Here is a 20,766-nt window from a genome sequence, read left to right as displayed (position 1 = left end):
CCGAAATATGACACTTCAAAAAAAGTATCCGCACTTCGGGCTCTTGTGTTAACGAACAGGCAGTTGGATTGGTAAGTGAGAGTCGAAAACAACACAGAATGTCTTATGTCTTTCAAGGTAGCCAGGATATTTACTCTATTCCCAAACGGCACCCAGCTGTGTGTGTGTGTGTGTGTGTGTGAGTGAGTGAGAGAGAGAGAGAGAGAGAGAGAGGGGGGGGGGGGGCTTTTGTTACTGCTGTGAAGTACCTCGGAGTGTACTTGGCTCACATTGTTTTGCATAAACATCCACTTCATGACAGCACTCTAGTACACTATCAGCTACAAAATTACTTTGACGAATAAAAGATAAACATTATCTGTAAAAGATACTGCTTAATTTCTTTGTTAAATACTCAGTGTCACATCCAGTATGAACTCTAACCCACAGGAAGAGGTATCAGTATCTCTTCTTAAATACAATGGAAAGTTTATACGCCCACGGTGGTTGCTTCAATAGAGAGATTGTATTCGAGGGATCTGAACAGGAGTGAGGTTACTCTTTGTGCTTGGTTACTTTTACTACTTCATAAGACTTTTTACGCACACGTATTCGTACAAGCTGAATCACTCCAATTGGATAACATAAACTGCATTAATTAATTAATTTTTTTTGGGGGGGGGGGATCTTAGGAGCAGAGTAAGATCACTCTGCTCTTTAAGCTGCGTTTGCGCGCATTTACCGCATTTAGTCAGAAATAAACAATGGTTATGCAAGTCTCCTCTCTTCTACGATCGGGGCAATAAAGACTGGTCTTGGAAGTTAGAGATAAGTTTATTCTTCGCAGTGTGTCACAGGAAAATCAGTATTAAGTTAAAAAAAAATGGTTCAAATGGTTCTGAGCACTATGAGACTTAACATGTTAGGTCATCAGTCCCCTAGAACTTAGAACTACTTAAACCTAACTAACCTAAGGACATCACACACATCCATGCCCGAGGCAGGATTCGAACCTGCGACCGTAACAGTCCCGCGGTTCCGGACTGCGGCGCCTGGAACCGCACGGCCACCGCGGCCGGCAATACCTAAGTTAACAAGATACGATAGAATACTAAACAATATGCATGAAATAATACTAATACTTAAAAAGTAAAAACAGGACAAATAATATTTTCGGTGTATTTGTCGTTTTATCGTCGTCTTCGATATTTTTTTCAGGGACTTGCACTTGGCGGCCGAACTTCCCCAGATGGGGCCTCCCGGCCAGCGATGCCGTACGCTCATTTCCATTTCCATTTTCAAAAGTGAATGTTTTATGATTTTTTTTCTCTTTCTGAGCGCGAACCAGTCGTTTCCCACTATCAGACTGAACATCACCACTGGGAACGTGGGTCGAGTGGGATTCGATGCAACCGATCGTACTTCCACTGATACTGCCAGTTTTACCGGAGTGCAGCTCGTCTCTCTTCTGGTTACAAGGATAGAGAAATAGGTTTAACGTCACGCCGACGTTATCAGAATTGATAAGAATGGAGCAGGGAATCTGCTGCAACCATTATAATGGAACCATCCATTTCAGTTGTCAGAGGGGCGGAAAATCGAAATTTGGATGTCCATTGGAGATTGAAACCTCGCTTTTGCCGACTACAAGTGAGACAGACTGCAACATTGGGAAAATTTTGATTATGAATGCTGTCTTTCTTGGTATAATTCAATGATGACCCCTCCCAACTATAAGCCAAGTAACAACTTCGTCTTCACACTGTGCTTGTTATATTAACTCCCCGATCGTGAACTCTGTTTTAAAATTTATTCTTTTTATTTAGTGTCGTTCATTTCGGCGCTGTTTGTGGAAAACTAATCATCAGTAATTCCCTCAACCACCTTCGCTAAATAACTCACAGACTACGCAAAGCAAATCTTTTCACATCCAACGTCAATGTAGTATCTCTACGGGATGTGATCTCCAATAGCTACATTTAATGCCGGACTAGAAATTAGGACTGTCGAGCAGTATAAGGATCTCTTATTTCGAAAAGAAAACGTGCTACCGAACTGGAAAGTGCTTGCTGAGGAAGCAGGTCTCTTGCTTATGTGCATCATGCATAATTCCAGAGGTGTGTAACTTACTTAGCTTGACGCCGTATGCATACTGAAAAAGGCAGGATGTGTTCCAATTAGCAGGTCACTGCTGAATATGTGTTTACTTCCATATCACCATAAACGCAATATTTATATATTGTTTTAGTCACTGTTAACAGAATTTGGACTCTTGTTTCATCGCATCCGAGTAAAATTACAGTTAATTCTAATGCAAACTGTCCCATTTCTAGCGCAGTCCGGAACCGTGCGGCTGCTACGGTCGCAGGTTCGAATCCTGCCTCGGGCATGGATGTTTGTGATGTCCTTAGGTTAGTTAGGTTTAAGTAGTTCTAAGTTCTAGGGGACTAATGACCACAGCAGTTGAGTCCCATAGTGCTCAGAGCCATTTGAACCATTTTTGTCCCATTTCTGCAACAACTCAACAACACGACGTTCTCGCAACAACTGGCACACTAACACACAGCTGCACTCAACTTTTCAGTAAAATGCAATGTAGCCAACTTTCAAGACAGTGCTGCAAATTCACAAGAAATTCGACTAGAGATCGTTAACCGACACGTGAGGAGTATCGGTTTTATGGGGACAAACCCGTCATTCTGTTAACTCGTTTCGTGGATGGAAAGGTAATGTCACAGCACGATAACACGACTTAATTTTTATGATCTTAAACAATCCTGGAAATGAGATTTCAGTGGCAAACAGCCTACAGTGTACGTCTATATGACTTTTTCAAGCACGCAAACACATGTAATTATGTGGTTTGTGATCACCGCTATCGGATGAGTAGTATTCGAGTAATAACGAGTGCTAAAATAAGTGTGCGAAGAATATCATCTGGCGGCAAATGACATTGTCCGCAGCCGCCCCCTACCCCCGAACTCTCTCTCTCTCTCTCTCTCTCTCTCTCTCTCTCTCTCTCTCGGGGGGAGAGGAGCGGAAGGAGCGGGGGGAGAGACGGGGGAGGAGCGGGGGGAGAGACGGGGGAGGAGCGGGGGGAGAGACAGGGGAGAGAAAATAAAATGTGTTTCATAATCTACAGAATGCACACTATTTTGGCAATGTTTCCCTGATAAACAGCAGGAACCGGTGACACAAGCGTTTTATTTCAACTGCAACATATTCCGCTAACGAAGAAATGTTCGCCATCGGAATGATGGTGAACACAACTCTCATATTCGCTTCACGTAGGTTCAAACTACACGCGAAATGTGAATAGTGAGTGCATTGATCGTTACTTTCAGGAAAGAACAAGATGTGCCTAAAACCACTGCGAAGCAAAACTTAATGTTTAGTTCGAATAAACTATCACCTTTACGATCGTTACACAGCCTTAGTTATCAGAGTGAATGCAATGACTTTTCCTGGTTAACGCCTTACCGGTATGATGTTCCCTTTCAAACTTTTGAACAGCCTTATACTGTTTTCCATGTTTTCTTATCGCGTTATGTAATGTCTTCTGGGTACCTCGTTTTATATCGGTAGTCATATGGTAACAGTCTTCGACAACAGTGTTCCAACGAGTTCAGGTCGGAAGTCTGCGCAGACCAGTCCATCTCAAGAATGTTATTGTCCACAATGGTTTGTGGACAACAACATTTCTGAGATGGTCTGGTCTGAACAGACTTCCGACCTGAACACGTTGGAACACTTTTGGAATGAGAAAAATCAGCTTTACTGCGGACCCCATCATCCAAGTTACACTGCCATCTCTGGTTTTGGGTCTTGAGGAATACTGGGCTCCCACTGCTTCCCAGCATGTAGCACCTCACTGAAAGTGTCCTTAGCAGAGTGGCTGCCGTCATAAAAGCTAAGTATTGACACACCGCATATCAATGTGCACTAATAGGTGTTCAGATACTCTCTTGATCAGATGGTGTTCGTTACTCTGTTCATGAGGGTGTACCCTAGAAACGCGTAGTGCCATTAAACGTAATGACTGACGCAAGCATATACATCCAACAATGTGTCAGAACACGCATCCCTCACAAAGACAAAGGAGCAAATCAAAACCGTATACCAGCGGACCACGTTAAGACTGACATGTCTGAAATATAGAGCAAGTAACTGTGATACTGCATTATAGAAACTGTCCTTAGTTTTCACATTCTAACGTGTTAGGTGTGTCCATATCAAAGTACTGTACAAAGCAAATCGAAGTGACGACAGAAACCTTCATCGTGCGTGATGGCAGTCACGTTGCAGTATAAGCAGTCGCTTGTGGCGCAACACGCCATGTGGAACGCTCGACGCTACAACGGAGATGCTCGCGCAGTGGACACGAGACAGGAAGAACTGCGGCACCTTCAACGCCCTTCCCCACTCACACTGCTGTAGCTACGGCGAAGGAATGAATGCCTCTTGCGCCTGGTGCCGAACTCTACTTTTTCTCCTTCCGCTGCCCACCCCAGTCGTTTAACATTTCGGGCAGTGCCAGCTTTTCAAAGTTACTGCTGTCATAAATAACATCGGCCGGTGACGCTATCGGCGATCGCTCTCCTACGCTCGCAATGCCGTAAGGCGCTCGCAGGAAGCAGCAGACCGCACCCGTCGAAAGAAAAATATTTTCCAGAAGAGCAGCAGACAGTGCACACTATTCTACATACTTGGTTCCCGAAGGTAGCAATAGGTGCCTGATACCAAAACACGAACTAAATCTAAGAATGTAGAGGAATGAAAGCTGTCTTGGCCTTCTTTGTATGTATACGTATATCGCTGTGTGTGTGTGTGTGTGTGTGTGTGTGCGCCTTATGTGACAGTGAAATGTGCTACTGAAGAAAACTGGAGGATGGATGGGTAGATCAAATAAGTAATCAACGTCTTCATGATTAGGTTAGTACCACTTTAACGAAACAAGGAGACAAGGATTATAGCGCGATTCCACTGAAAGGACGGATAAGGTGATAGGACACATCAAAAAGCATCGAGGAATCTAAGACTAGCTTGTAGAGCTGTATCAAAAACCAGTCTTCTGGCTAAAGACAACAACCACTGTTCTTCATGGTGCGTATTAATGATCTGGCAGACAAGATTAATAGTAACTTCTGACTTTACGCAGTGGATGCAGTTCTTTATAATGAAGTATTTTCTGAAAAAAAAAAACCCTTGACAAATACTCAATCTGATTTGGAAACGATTTCGAAGTAGTGCGAAGACTGGAACGTTACTTTAAAAGTACCGGAAAGCAAAATTATGTGCTTGACAAAACAAAAAACTGAGTATCCTGTGACTACAAGACCAATGATTCACAATTAGAATCAGCAAACTCCAACAAATATCTGCGTGTACAACAGTTTTTAAGGATATAAAATGGAATCAGCAAATGGCTCAGTCCTAGGTAAGGCAGGAGGCAGACTTCCATTCAGTGGTAGAATACTGGGAAAAATGCACTCGGTCTACAAAAGAGACTGCTTACAAATCACTTTTGCATTTCATCTTACAAAAGAGGATGGCACGAATGATCACAGGTTTGTTTGAGTAACGGAGGAGTTGGAACACCTTAATTGGCAGACAGGATGAAAATTATCCCGCGAAAGCCTACTTATAAAATTATGTGAAGAATCTAGAGATATACTTTAGCCCACTATGTTTAGCTCCTGTTGGGCCGTAACGACAAAATATATTACAGCACGCTCAGATGCGTTTGAACAGTTATTCTTCCTGCGCTTCATTCGCAACTAGAAGACATTCTAAGGGTAACCTTTGTCATGCATTTCACAGTCGTTTGCAGTAGAGATAAGTAGTTCGCGAACGAACGGGTGGAAAGGAACGGTTCACCAAGATGAACGAAAGGACCGAGGAACGAATTCCCAGGAACGATCGGTTCATAGTTCACTTCGTTCGCGGCGGTCTACTTATAGTTCCCAGGAGCGAGGAACGATCGGTTCATAGTTCACTAGTTCACTTCGGTCGCGGCGGTCACTTCGGCAGTTCTCGTTCCAGCCTAGGTCGTGTGCTCTTCTCAGTCTCTGTCTCCCTCGGCGGCACTCGTTCTTCGCATGACCACCTGTCTCGGTTCCACTGCCGACTGCTCCTAGTTGCTTCAGTATCCAGTTGTTCATTTCATTCACTGCGCTCGCCTATTTTACATGTGTTCCAAACTGTTCTTGAACTTGGTTCTGGCTATTCAGCGTTCACAACCGGTAATCAAAAAGTACTTTATAGTTACGTAAATTACGTAACAATTACGTTGTAGGTAATAGGTACGTCTTTTCAGGTAACAAAGGGGCATATCAGCTCACCTCATTATATCGATGAACAGCAGAAGACATACTTATAAACAAGGTAAGTTTTTTTTTGTTATTCATATATTTTTTGGTTTCATCCACTTGATTTAGCAGCTAACTTTCAATAACTTGCTTAATTTTTAGTGTAAGAAAATTCATATAAAATGATTTTCGTGTATCTTTCATATACAAAACATCACATTTAGGAAGGTTCAAAATGGTGCAAATGGCTCTGAGCACTATGGGACTTAACATCTATGGTCATCAGTCCCCTAGAACTTAGAACTACTTAAACCTAACTAACCTAAGGACATCACACACATCCATGCCCGAGGCAGGATTCGAACCTGCGACCGTAGCAGACGCGCGGTTCCATTTAGGAAGGCTCTAATTATTTTTAAGTTTGGTTGTTTCCAATTTGCATTACCTGCTAGTTTAGTTTCTTTGGGAAAAAAAAGCGTGCGTCATTTTGGCTCAGTAGGAAAAGCGGTGCCTCTCCATTTGAAAAGACATAGATTGCCATGAAATCGTATTTACTTATTATCTCAAAAACATTTTTTCAGAAGGAGCTTTCAAACCAAAAACTACATTTTATTTTATGCTTCCATAAAGTCTCTACTTCGCCTACAAACTCAGAGACAACGTGAAGTATATATAGGGTGTAAACTATTATTGTTTACAACGTACCATAGCTATGTAGTGGAAGTCGAAACGAAGAATTTTATACAAGACAACATGAGCTATAGCCCATGCGCGTCGCGTGAGATTTTCATGTTCTCTTCTCCAGCTCTCTACACATCGTCATCGATTGTTTCGCAATTGTTGCTTGCATTAGCTTGTTATTTCTACACTGCCTAATTATTACATGTTTGTCTGTTTGTTGTATCTGCTCGTAACGGGCAACACATCGTCCGTAATTGGCGAGCAGTCTGTACTCTGGGCCGGTTTTCCGTGCGCCACCTTATATTATTTCCCTGCGATCAGCTACCCAAGCCTATAGGGAAATACGGAAGCGTCCGATCCCGCCCGTCTGCTTTGACCCATGACGTCACAAATATGGGGGAAACAAAAACAAACACACATACTTTCCACAAGAAGCCTAATGACACTAACGGGACAAGCGCGGGAAATGGGGTGTTTTGGGTGGGGGGCAAACTAAATATAAACAAATTTAGACGCCTTGCGTAGCTACAACGTGTAAGTGAAGACAGCCATGCATGAATACCCACCCACCTCCCCAGGGGTTGTAACCCCTGCAACCCATAGAAGATAAAGATGCTTCAGTAGCTGATTAGTGTTTTTTGTCTTTTTTAAAAAAAATCTCACGGGATAGAAGGAACAGATCAGAAAGATAAATATAATAAACTAAAACAGAAATTGGAGGAAACATAATTAAAATAAGTAATAAGTGTTTTTAAATTAAAAAAAAAATCTCACGAGATAGAACGAACATATCAGAAAAGTAAATAAAATAAGATAAAACAGAACTGGAGACAGCCACACTCAAACCAAACTCCGCGCCGTCATGACGTCACACACGACAACACCCTTACGTCACGGGTCAAAGCCGACGCCTGGGATCGGACGCTTCTGTCGATCCGGCTATAGTTGGCTAAACGAGATGTTCTGGAGAATCACAGAAATTACTTCTAAAGGTGTGTAAGAATTCTGTAATGAATAAAAACTCTATACTCCAGGGGGGGAGTCAAGTGCTCCCTCTTGGTGCCCTCCATCCTACACTACTAGTTTTCAGTTTTTGATAAGAACCATATACCATATACCACAAATGAACGGTGAACTAGTAAAAATGAACGGTTGCCAAAAAAGAACGACCAGCAGTGAACTAGTTCCCCAGGATGAACGAGTTTGCCCATCCCTAGTTTGCAGAGAGTGCATTTAGATGTACAACAACAACGAAAATAACAGCGGAATCATTAACCTACATTAATGGAGACAAGAAATAAGCGTATTTTAATGATCGATGTAAAATACCCGTTGAAAAGTTTTCTCTGCACCGATGAAGGACGGAAGGTTAAGGCTCAACGTCACGTCAAGTAAAAGGTCACAACATCCTGAGCACAAACTACGACTGAGCAAGTAAGAAAAGGAATCTGGCCATACTTTATTTCGGAAAACAACAAAAAACGTAAATTTGGGTGGATTTCTGGTTTTTGAACCCCTCTTCGCCTCCCGAACGCAGGCCGGGTGCTCTGAACACTGCAGGACCTAGCAAGACGATGGAAGCGAGTAGATTTGGAGGCGATGTCGAACAAATATTTGCATTCTGGCTCCAGTCTTACTGATACAGACGTTCCGCTGATTTCCTGAGTTATTCCATACAAAATACATAATAAATGTATGGCTTTATTTCAGATTGTTATAGAACCACTACTTTTCACAATATTAAATGATCTAGTGGGTAAACTCGCATGTTTCATGAGGTTTTTCGCGGATGATGTTGCTGTATACAAAGAAGTAACAACGCTTGAATATTTAACACAATGCAGGATCGACGCACGGTGCAGGGGTTGGCAGCTGATCCCCAACATTAACAAATGTACCGTGCTGCGAATAAGTAAGCACAAATACCCATTATCGTAGGATTCCAAGAACAATTACTGAAAGCAGTCACATTCCTTAAATACCTGGAAGTGTGCATACGGAGCGATTTAAAGTGGGCGACCACATAAAATTAATTGTAGGTAAAGCAGATGCCACAGATTCATCCGAGGTATCCTCAGGAAGTGTAATGCATCCCAGAAAGTGGTAGCTCACAAAATCCTCAACAGACCCATATTTGAATATTGCTCTTCTGTCTGGAACCCAAATCATATAGGACTCAGAGGAAAGAGAGAAGATCCAAAGAAGAGCAGCGCGTTTCGTCACGAAAGTGCTCATCCATTTCCAGTGGTAGACGTTATAAGAGATGCGTTGTATTTCATGGTATAGCAGTCTTAAAATTCCTAGAGTCACCAATGTATTACTTCCTCCTGAGCTTTCATCTTATGAGAAGACCATGAAGATAAAATTAGAAGGATTCAAACTCACACAGAGGATTACCAGCATTTTTTTTCGCGGACCATTCGCGACTAGAATAGGGAAAGTGAGGATTGGCACTGGCACACAAAGTCCCTCCGTTACACGCCATAAAAGTGGCTTGCGGATTAGAGATGTAGATGTTGGCCACGTTTACCGTTTCGTCTTTATTTACGTCATCAGCGGGGGTATTATGGTTCAGACAGCATGAATTTTATCATATCAGCATTCTCCGGGAGCCCAAAGCAGAATACAGGCTTTGTGTTGTGGTGTAGTATGCCTAATGCACATTATGACCACACAGACATCAATGGGTATCGATAATTTCATTTGTAAAACAAAAACCTCATACAAAACCATTTTTAAGAAAAGTTCTTATTTCAAGCGTAGCTATTTGTATTTTATGTGATCACAACAATTTTAGAAGTTATTAAAAACGAATCTACGTAAATCTATTTTTTACTAAATTTTGCTACATTTAACTAAAGAATATTTATCAGTCAATTTAAATACTGTCTATGCCAGCGATGTGCGTAACTAGAATTGCCTAAAACTGTAATCGTGGATCTTTTTCACTTGGCGGAAAAAACAGTAGTAAGGGACAGTCTTGTGAAGTTAGTTGAAATGGTTGGATATGATTTTGGATAAACGTAATGAATTTTGTGAGCCGTGGTCTGAAAATTCTAAGATGGAGAAGCATAAAGGAACGAATGCCATTATTTCGCAGTTTAAGTGATCACACAAACCTTCAAATCCTGGAAAATTCCAATTTTCTTCGTATAGAGAAAACTCGAGAAAATCGTACCCTAAAGAGAACAAAGCCAGCATAGCAGCCAGATAAGTATCAGATTCTTTAAATTTATTTAGATTTTTCAATGGTCGTTTGATCTTTTAATAAAATTGGCATAACAAAGGGTCTATTTTCGCTGCTGAAGGATACAAACTTGAGTAAAGAAGATGTAAAGCATTAAGTGTATAACTTTTTTTCGGGTTTGGAAAGTATACTGCAAACCTGTGGATCACAATACAAACGTACTCTAACGGGATGTCAGTCACCAACTCAATGTGTGCGCACGGGTTGGGAGGGTGGGCAGAGGAATAAAGATTTGTGTCAAGGTGGGAGGAATTCACCATCATCATCCTCCAAGTCAATGTTGAATCGTCTGCTAATTGTAAAATATGTTCCTAGGGATTATAAAGAAACGGTCGTAAACTAGGACATTACGTACAACATGTAATGTAGGCTCATATAAGCCCTTATAAGAATGTTTGAGACTCGCACGAGGTCGTGTTTTTTTTTTTCCCCTGGCGGATATCACCGCAGGGCTGGTATCCATGAACTGTAGGCTACCAACAGCTGAAAACAGTCGTGGAAGAAAAGGATAGTGAAACTACAGCTGTTGGGTGACAGTGGGGACACTGAAACCGCAGAACACGTTTTTCTTTGGTGTACGAGCACAGATCATGGCACTGAATACTTTAGGTGTGTCGTCCGAGGAATTAAGACGTAGAAATGCTGCGATCCAGAGACGTGTGTGAAGCTTCGCGCCACCTTGTGGATATTAACTCGCAAAAGGAAATGCATGCTAACATCAGTGCAAGGCGTGCAGCGTCATATTCCGAGGACAAAGATGTGCCGGCCGGGGTGGCCGAGCAGTTCTAGGCGCTACAGTCTGGAACCGCGCGACCGGTACGGTCGCAGGTTCGAATCCTGCCTCGGGCGTGGATGTGTGTGATGTCCTTAGGTTAGTTAGGTTTAAGTAGTTCTAAGTTCTAGGGGACTGATGACCACAAATGTTAAGTCCCATAGTGCTCAGAGCCATTTGAACCCTTTTTTTTTTTTTGACAAATGTGCGACGGTGGCGGGATATTTGAATGCTTGCCACCTCAAGGATGGAGAGATAAGCCAGTGCGGACAATGACTAAGCAAATCTGTTAGCGTAAGACCTAAAGCGAAATGTGTTCTTTCTGGATAGTCGCAGGCATCAACGCGAGATGGTGGTACAGAACTGCCACAGGTTAATTCCGGGGATTCCGTCCCCCCAGCCTAGAAGATATAGACCAAAGCTACCAAGATGGTACCCTGGGATGAGGAGAGGTATGAGTGGAGATTCCTGGCTCTGAGCCAGGTACACTCTTCTTCATTTGACGGTATCACAATTCAATGCTTAAGGACAACATGCACTGACTCCAGTGATTATACAGTGAGGCTCAAACTAAGTGAGAAGTGTAGTAACCTCTCCACCTTTTCACAGCCCCCGCGTGTGTGCGGCACTATCGCAGAAACATTAAGTAGTATTATAATACTACTAGAAAATAAATGGAAAAGAATTTTTCTAAGGGCATAAACAGATCTAGCTGAGCGTAGGACAGCTCAATAATATTAACACAGGTTTAGAATACAGTGTATTTCTAACTTGGTTACAATATACTAACAGAGTAACACATTACCACAAGAAACGAAGTTTTAATTTACTAACTCATTAACAATAGCATAGCTGGGTAGTTACGTAGAGCAGAATAGATGTGCAATCAGTTAAAACTTCTGCAATAACATGTAATACGACATGTTACAGTAATAGGCGATCACACTATTATTGCAAGTGGGAGTGAGGGTGCTTCGGTCGGCTTGTCGTGAGTCTTCATCCTGATTATTTCACGAGGACACGCTAAACCACTTCATACGACAGGATGTCTCAAACCTTTTGGGTCAAATTGAAACAGATGATAATGGATCCACAACCGATTATATTGAGATAGGGAACCAATGGTCGGAAGTGTATCTTTGTGTGTTTGGACATACACAGCGTAAACAGCATAACAACATAGTAGCTTATAGTAATTGTTCACAGTGACGACTGCCAGTCTCAACGCATGTATCCCCACGTCGATCCCCACATCGATGGCCACCAGGAACGATTCTCTGTTACCGATTGGGCAGGCACTGTCCAAAGTCACTAAATAGTATCTTACTTGCTGCCTCACCGCTTGGCTGGTCCATGTTAGCTACTATCCTTGCCCCATGTGCTGCCACAGTTCTCCGAGAATGTATCCCTCATTGTCCGCGAAAAGATGTGGTTTCAACACGACGGTGCACCAACCCACTTCACTTTAATGTCCAGGAACACCTGAACAAAACGTACCCTCATCGTTGAGTTGGATGGGCAGGTCGTCTCTCACGGGCAGCGTGATCGCCAGATCTCATACCTCTGGACTTTTTCCTTCGGGTTACGTCAAGACGGTGTATGAAACCCCACGAGAAGCGGAAAATATCTGCTTGCTAGGGTCCAAGCTACCTGTATCCTGGTACAACAGACACCAGAGATCTTTGAGAAAGATCAGCAAAAAAGTCTTGCCTCATTGCCATGCATGTAATGAGACTAGTGTTCGTCACTTTGAACAATTACTAGAAGAATACGTTTTTGTTATGCGGTGTACGCTTTGTATGTACATGATAAAAATATTTATTTCCGACACTTAGTTCCCCGTATCTCAATATAATCGGTTGTAGACCCCCTACCATTTGTTTCAATTTGACGCAAAAGGTTTGAGACACCCTGCAGATGCACGAGTGTCCTGAAAGCATTGGCAGTGCGACACGTTTTCCTTAGCCACTTACTTGCTTACTGTAACGTCGCCGCATGCTTCCGTTAACTGTAGCGAGAGGCCAAGTGCAATAATATCATGGTCAGGCAGTACACTGGCATCAGGTTAAATTGGAAAGCTAATATGTAACTACAGCATGTTGAAGACCCTAGTGCTTCAGCGTTAGTGGTAGTTTCTACAAAAAACATGTTTTACACGCAGAGCCATGGCCGGTTATTGAAGGAAGCCGCGACTCAGGAAGCAAAAGCAGTTAGAAGGCGCATAGAAGTGCGCGCGCGCCTATTGTGTGTGCGACACGCCGGTGGTGCGGCGTCGCGCCGCCTCGCGTTTAATGGAGTGCTGGGGTAATCGGCTGGTGCGGCTGTTGACCCCAGCGCCGGCCCCGGTCGCAGCAGGCGCGCCTCATTGGCTTATACACGCCGGCGCGAGGCAGCGGGTCTGGAACACGCGGCAAATCCGCCGCTGCGTGTTGCGCCGGGCGGCGGCTGGCCGGACCCCGTCTGCCCTCGGCTAACACACCCACTGTACAAGCACTCGGCAATTTATATTGGGAAACTCGCACAATCCAGTGTTTGTAGTGTGGTGTGTGTGCTGTTGTGATTTGTCGTGAAGTTTAACATATCACTACCGGACCAGGACGCACCCGACATCTTAGTTTACATTCGTTTGTTCTCATCGACGGAACTGTTCGGGCGTGACTCACAATTAACAATTTGCTAATAACTACACTACTGGCCATTAAAATTGCTACACAAAGAAGAAATGCAGATGATTAACGGGTATTCATTGGACAAATATATTATACTACAACTGACATGTGATTACATTTTCACGCAATTTGGCTGCATAGATCCTGAGAAATCAGTACCCAGAACAACCACTTATGGCCGTAAAAACGGCCTTGATACGCCTGGGCGTTGAGTCAAATAGAGCTCGGATGGCGTGTACAGGTACAGCTGCCCATGCAGCTTCAACACGATGCCACAGTTCATCAAGAGTAGTGACTGGCGTATTGTGACGAGCCAGTTGCTCGGCCACCATTAACCAGACGTTTTCAATTGGTGGGAGATCTGGAGAATGTGCTGGCCAGGGCAGCAGTCGAACATTTTCTGTATCCAGAAAGGCCCGTACAGGACCTGCAACATGCGGTCGTGCATTATCCTGCTGAACTGTAGGGTTTCGCAGGGATCGAATGAAGGGTCGTAACACATCTGAAAGATGACGTCCACTGTTCAAAGTGCCGTCAATGCGAACAAGAGGTGACCGAGACGTGTAACCAATGGCACCCCATACCATCACGCCGGGTGATACGCCAGTATGGCGATGACGAATACACGCTTCCAATGTGCGTTCACCGCGATGTCGCCAGACACGGATGCGACCATCATGATGCTGTAAACAGAACCTGGATTCATCTGAAAAAATTACGTTTTGCCATTCGTGCACCCAGGTTCGTCGTTGAACCTCGTCGAACTGTTCGTGCAGATGGTTGTTGTCTTGCAAACGTCCGATTCTGTTGACTCGGGGATCGAGACGTGGCTGCACGATCCGTTACAGCCATGCGGATAAGATGCCTGTCATCTCGACTGCTAGTGATACGTGGCCGTTGGGACCCAGCACGGCGTTCCGTATTACCCTCCTGAACCCACCGATTCCATATTCTGCTAACAGTCATTGGATCTCGACCAACGCGAACAGCAATGTCACTATACGATAAGCCGCAATCGCGATAGGCTACAATCCGACCTTTATCAAAGCCGGAAACGTGATGGTACGCATTACTCCTCCTTACATGAGGCATCAGAACAACGTTTCACCAGGCAACGCCGGTCCACTGCTGTTTGTGTATGAGAAATCGATTGGAAACTTTCCTCATGTCAGTACGTTGTGTCATCACGGGCGCCAACCTTGTGTGAATGCTCTGGAAAGCTAACCATTTGCATATGACAGCATCTTTTTCCTGTCGGTTAAATTTTGCGTCTGTAGCGCGTCATCTTCGTGGTGTAGCAATTTTAATGGCCAGTAGTGTACTTCCATTACATTACACACTCGACATGTGACTTGGACAGAAACGAGGATTCAAGGAATCGGAAACTCCGAATAAGTATGACGGGCGTTAAATAAGCTATGCAACACTTTTTTTCTCGGCCAATTTCGGTTGAAAAAATGTGCAATCTGTTGTGGGACATTCTGGAATATTCCCGTTTTAACCCTTATAGTTTCATGAAGTTCCTATACGTGGCGGCGCTATACGTAGCCTTCAAAATGGCATCTGTAACGGAGGTACTTTCCAAGCAGAGAGCAGCACTGAGTTTCTTTTGGCGGAAAACGAAGGCATAGCAAATGTTCATAGGTGCTTGCAAAATATCTACAGAGACCCAACATTGAACAAAAGTACGGTGAGTCGTTGGGCGAGGCGTCTGCCATCATAACAACAAGGTCGCGTGAACCTGTCTGATCTCCCGCGTCCTGGCCGACCGCACACAGCTGTGACTCCTGCAATGTTAGAACATGCGGATACACGCATTCGAGGTGATCGACTGATCACAGACAAACACCTCGCTTCTCAGTTGGACGTCTCTGTTGGCAGTGGACACACTCTTCCACTAGTTGAGGTACTCAACGGTGTATGTCCAATGGGTTCCTCGCCGCCTAATGCAAGACCATAAAGCGCAAGGAAGGGCCTTTCCGCCAGAAGCAGCACGTGGATGATAGGGAGCTAACTGACAAGGCAAGATGATGGCACCGACGTCGACCAGTAGAGTGATACCATGCACGCATACAGGCTCTCTCGGTGAGGTCACGTAAAGGCGTCTTACTGAAAGGAAATTATTTTGAAAAACAGGGTTTTGTAACCAAAAGAGTGAGGAATAATAAGGTGTATTAGAAACCTGAATAAAACCAATATGCTTCCTGGAGAAAAATAATTTAAAAAAAATTGTTGGATGACTTACTGAATGTCCCTCGTGTGGGAGTTATTCCGTCTTTTATAACTTTCCACAGTTATTTAGACCATTTAAGTTTCGCTTTAATTAAAGCACTTTCACTTGCCAGTTTTTGCCTCTCTCGTCATTTCCACGTGATCAAAACGAAATAAACGAGGTGAAAGTAGCTGCATGAAAAGATGCGAGCGAAAAAAATATTGATAATTGAAAAACTGGGACTGCGGCAGACAGGCCTCAGAAAGAATATGAAAACTCCGAACTACGACCAACTGAACACACATCCCAGAATTTTCTAGCTGCTAGCATCCCCGTACATTTCATCGCGCAACCGGCTACAGTCACTTCTTCTCACCCCTCGTATGTGCATCGAGTCTGCGTCATAATGCGAGATTTCATGTTATCTGCTGCGCCTTGTGATTATCGTTTCATTATCGATTATCGAAGCAAAGCCGATCGCGAGACCTAATAACAAACTCTTGGAGTCTAACCGAAAATGTTATATCACGAGGATTCCAGTTTTATGCAGCGTGTAACTAAATTCCCTTTACAGACTTTGAGTATAGGTCTTACACGGAAAAACAGAAAAAAATGTCTAGTAAACATGGGCTCTAAAATTAGTACTCTTTAAAAGAAGAGGTGTGTTTCACAGTAATGAAGGTGAACAAGTGCTCATAGCTCTTAAGGTATGTATTTGTGCGTCCATACTTACTGCAAATTTTTCTTGCTTTCGGGCAAGAAACCTGTCCTCGAAGTCTGTAAAGGAAATTTCTTACAACTTGTATATCTGAGACTTGTTAATGACAATAGTACTATTGCTAATTTCACTGATATAGTATCATCCTTCTGAAATTGTATTATAGGATTACTGTAAGAAATGCACATTGCTAACACTAAAACCACTTTACTATGTCACCCCGTACGTTGCCACTATGAACTGAAGATCGATATGTAGTGAAGACCACAACGGGATAATACGTTTCAAGGAGGGCCAACTTATCTGGCTTCGCTAATTCCAAAATTCAATCGCATTTGAAGTACGGAAGTTGTTGCGCAATATTCAAATTCTATTAAATGACTGTTTTCAAAAATATCTTTTATTCAGAAAATGCTGCAGTACAGAAGACACCTGCTGGGTGGTAGTTGATGCGTGGGGACGTGCTGCACTACGTCTGGACAACGCAGGCGACACGTGCTCGATGGGATTCAATTGGGTAATCCAACTGCAGAATACTCTCTCGATCCAAAAACTCCCTGTTCTGTTTGATGCGGGCGCGTACGTCATAGATAAAAATTAAATCAGGGTCAAATGCACCCCGGACACTACGCACATGGGGAAGGAGTACAGTGTCACAACATGGCGACCGGCGAATGTACTGTGTTCAAAGATCTGTCATGCCGCCACGAGCATAGGAGCTGAACCAACGAGAAGTACGGTCATTTGCTCTTCTCGGATCAGTGCAGACTGTGTAGTGAGTGGTGGTGGTGGTGGTTGTTAGTGTTTAACGTCCCGTCGACAACGAGGTCATTAGAGACGGAGCTCATGCTGAAGCGATTTAGGGAAATCACGGAAAACCTAAATCAGGATGGCTGGAGACGGGATTAAACCGTCGTCCTCCCGAATGCGAGTCCAGTGTGCTAACCACTGCGCCACCTCGCTCGGTGACTGTGTAGTGATTCCGGACGTCTCCTCACATGGCTAGAGGTGGGAATATGTTATGCACACAAGAATATTGTCCAACATGATTGTTTTGGTGCTCCAGGAGTTATAGTGTGGGAAGGCATAATGTCGCATGGGCGTACTGACCCCCTATCTTCGGACACGGTACACTCGACGGTCGTCGCGCGGGATTAGCCGAGCGGTCGAGGGCGCTACAAAAAATGGTTCAAATGGCTCTGAGCACTATGGGACTGAACTGCTGTGGTTATCAGTCCCCTAGAACTTAGAACTACTTAAACTTAACTAACCTAAGGACATCACACACATCCATGCCCGAGGCAGGATTCGAACCTGCGACCGTAGCAGTCCCACGGTTCCGGACTGCGCGCCTAGAACCGCGAGACCACCGCGGCCGGCGAGGGCGCTACAGTCATGGACTGTGCGGCTGGTCCCAGCGGAGGTTCGAGTCCTCCCTCGGGCATGAGTGTGTGTGTGTGTGTGTGTGTGTTTGTCCTTAGGATAATTTAGGTTAAGTAGTGTGTAAGCTTAGGGACTGATGACCTTAGCCGTCAAGTCCCATAAGATTTCACACACATTTCATTCATTTCACTCTACTGTCAATGTTATTGTGACAATGTACTCCTTCCTCACGTACGTCGTTTCAGGGATACATTCGGCTTTTACAGTTTTATGGACGACAACGTGTGACCCCACCCAACAGCGCAGGTAGAGCAGCTCTTGGAACGAGAGGAAATTCGGCCAATGTACCGGCTTGCTCGTTCCCCCGACTTGAATTCCAACGAGCAAGTGTGGGATGCGTTGGGGAGACACATCGCGCCACGTCCACAAGAACCAGCGACCATCCAGCAGTTATCAACCGCGATGATGAAGGAATGGATCGCACTACCACTACAACTTCTTACCAACCTTGTGGCCAGCAAGGGAACACCTTTCAAGGCATTCAGTCCCGCTCATGACGATCACATGCTCCGTTAAGAACTATGTCCCGCCTTTTGTAATGTCCAGGGAACCATCAAAAAGCGCGGTGGGGTCAGTGTTATTTTGTTTTTGAATAAAAGTGTAAATTCTGTTCGTCTCATTGTGTATTTCTTTTAGTTACCTTCTGTGCTATACCGTGGCATTTCCTTCTATGTGTGATCCAAGTTTCATCGAGCTGTGTTACTTGGCAGTGATACATCATACAAAAGTTACTTTCGTTCGTAAGTTTTGTACAGCAGTTTACATTTTCTGTAGAAGCCTAGCGAACTTGAGAATGAGTTAATGTTGTGGTAGGTCACGTGGGCACACGTGTAGGTTTGCAACAGAGTGTAAGGATGTCCGATATGTCAAGCGCGACTTCGATCAGTTGTTTACAAAATAAATACTGAACTATGGGGACATGCAATATTACGTGCAGATAGCTATGAAACCTAACTGCACATGTTAACTTCGGGATCAGAGACTTGATTGGAATCATCTGCACCCTCTAAAGTCATCATAATAATTGGAGAAATCCCCAAGTTGCACTGGTGCTATACTCAACGGGGATCACGCAAACAATAATCGAACCAAGCTTAGGTAAAGCTACTGCCTCTGAAGTTCATTTGGATTACATATTTGTCTTAGCATAGTCTCTTTGCTACGCAGGCTTCCTGATGCGATTTTAAGAAAATTATTTAATTTCGCTTATTACACAATCAAATCACAAATTCATAATGCACTGCCTCTTTTTTCGTTATTGCTAAGTCTCCGAAATTAGGTAACCACCTGCGAGTAATTTGCAGTGAAAAATGTAAACATGGGGTATTTTGCATCCGGTTCATATTTAATATATATTTCATTACAACCTTTCTACATGGGGTCCTTTGCATCCGGTTCGTATTTAATACATACTTCATTACAACGTTGCTATCAGTATAAAAACCGTTACGCCAACTCACGTAGTGAGACGTGGCTGAAAACGAATACATATCCGAGCGCCAAAAACTGTTACGGAAACAACCAACGACTGTTTATTCTCTTTCTTGAGTGGTGGTGTTGTCGACAGGAGCCGATCTGCATCGTGAAACGAGATTTTGTTCTCGGATGTGATTTCCAACACACATCAGTTCTCAACCGTAAATTTATAGGCACACTTTTACGTTTCCAAGACGAAACTAGGTTACATAAACTTCTGTAACAGTCCTACAAAAGCAAAGTACCCAACGTATTTTATTACATATCCTCGTAATACAATAACAATGTCGCTTATCCGTTTCTTGCCAAGCTCAAGATAGGAAATCGGGTATATTTCACGGCTTGCTGAATTAATTCAAATTTGCAACGCAGTTAGACAGTGATGACCACAACGGACCTTTCATTTATTTCCAAAAGACGCAGCAGCACCCCTGTGGTGACACTGCTGTTCGTTGCACTATGTATTCGTTGCAATATGAATATATGCCACATTTGCTTTCATACATATGATTCATAAACTCTGATGCGCGTTCGTAGAGCACTACAGTCAACGTTCCTAGTTTCGAACTAGCCAGTTTCTCACAGCCGTTGTATTTGATCGAAAATGGTATCTGATGGACTGAGGTGATCCGAAAAACTTTCTCGATGTAAATGCGATGTGCTGGTCTACCATTACGTAAGTTAGAGTGAAGCGGGAGATTTGAAAGCGATCCTCTTTTCACACTATTCTGCACCCAAACGATACAATTTCCGGACATCGGTTTCTTAACAAAACTTTATCTACTAAGTCCCTTCTACAACGCCTAGGAGTCTGTAAGATGAACTGTGAAACGCCTTGCATACTTACGAACAGATACGCACCCCTGAAGTTGCGATACAACAGACAAGAGCTTTTAATCTAAAGCAGCAGCAAATCCATTTAAGTTTAATTAGTAGTATTCCAACGTTTTAGCCGCTGGACTTCACGAAACACTAGCCGTCCTTGACTCTCTGGATGCCAAGTGTTGCGTAAAACTTTGATCGGCGCTCTGGTCAACTTCATCTGTTTTCACTGTGGCATGTTCATAGTGAGACTGCCTTCCAACACTGACTCAATACTAGGTGCATTATTTGCTTTCAATTCGGCGAGTTGCTACCGTTAATTCGTTGTAGTGTTGCATCACACAACAGTGTCGTTTCTGTTGTATCGAAGTAAAACAAACAGCTGCCATGAATAAAACACAATTCAGGTAAGAATCAGCGACGATTTAAAATCGTGCGT

At 43.6% G+C, this 20,766-nt stretch overlaps 1 protein-coding gene across 1 annotated transcript in view; it reads right to left on the bottom strand.

The window, feature by feature from the left end:
- Positions 1-20,766, bottom strand: part of LOC126260867 (max dimerization protein 1-like) — a 715,242-nt gene that overhangs the window by 612,202 nt on the left and 82,274 nt on the right. The window lies entirely within an intron of this gene.

The sequence above is a fragment of the Schistocerca nitens genome, chromosome 5 (assembly GCF_023898315.1).
Source record: "Schistocerca nitens isolate TAMUIC-IGC-003100 chromosome 5, iqSchNite1.1, whole genome shotgun sequence".
Taxonomy (NCBI): Eukaryota; Metazoa; Arthropoda; class Insecta; order Orthoptera; family Acrididae; genus Schistocerca; species Schistocerca nitens.
The sequence above is the reverse complement of the archived record's forward strand: the minus strand, read 5'-3'. Positions and strand labels throughout refer to the sequence as shown.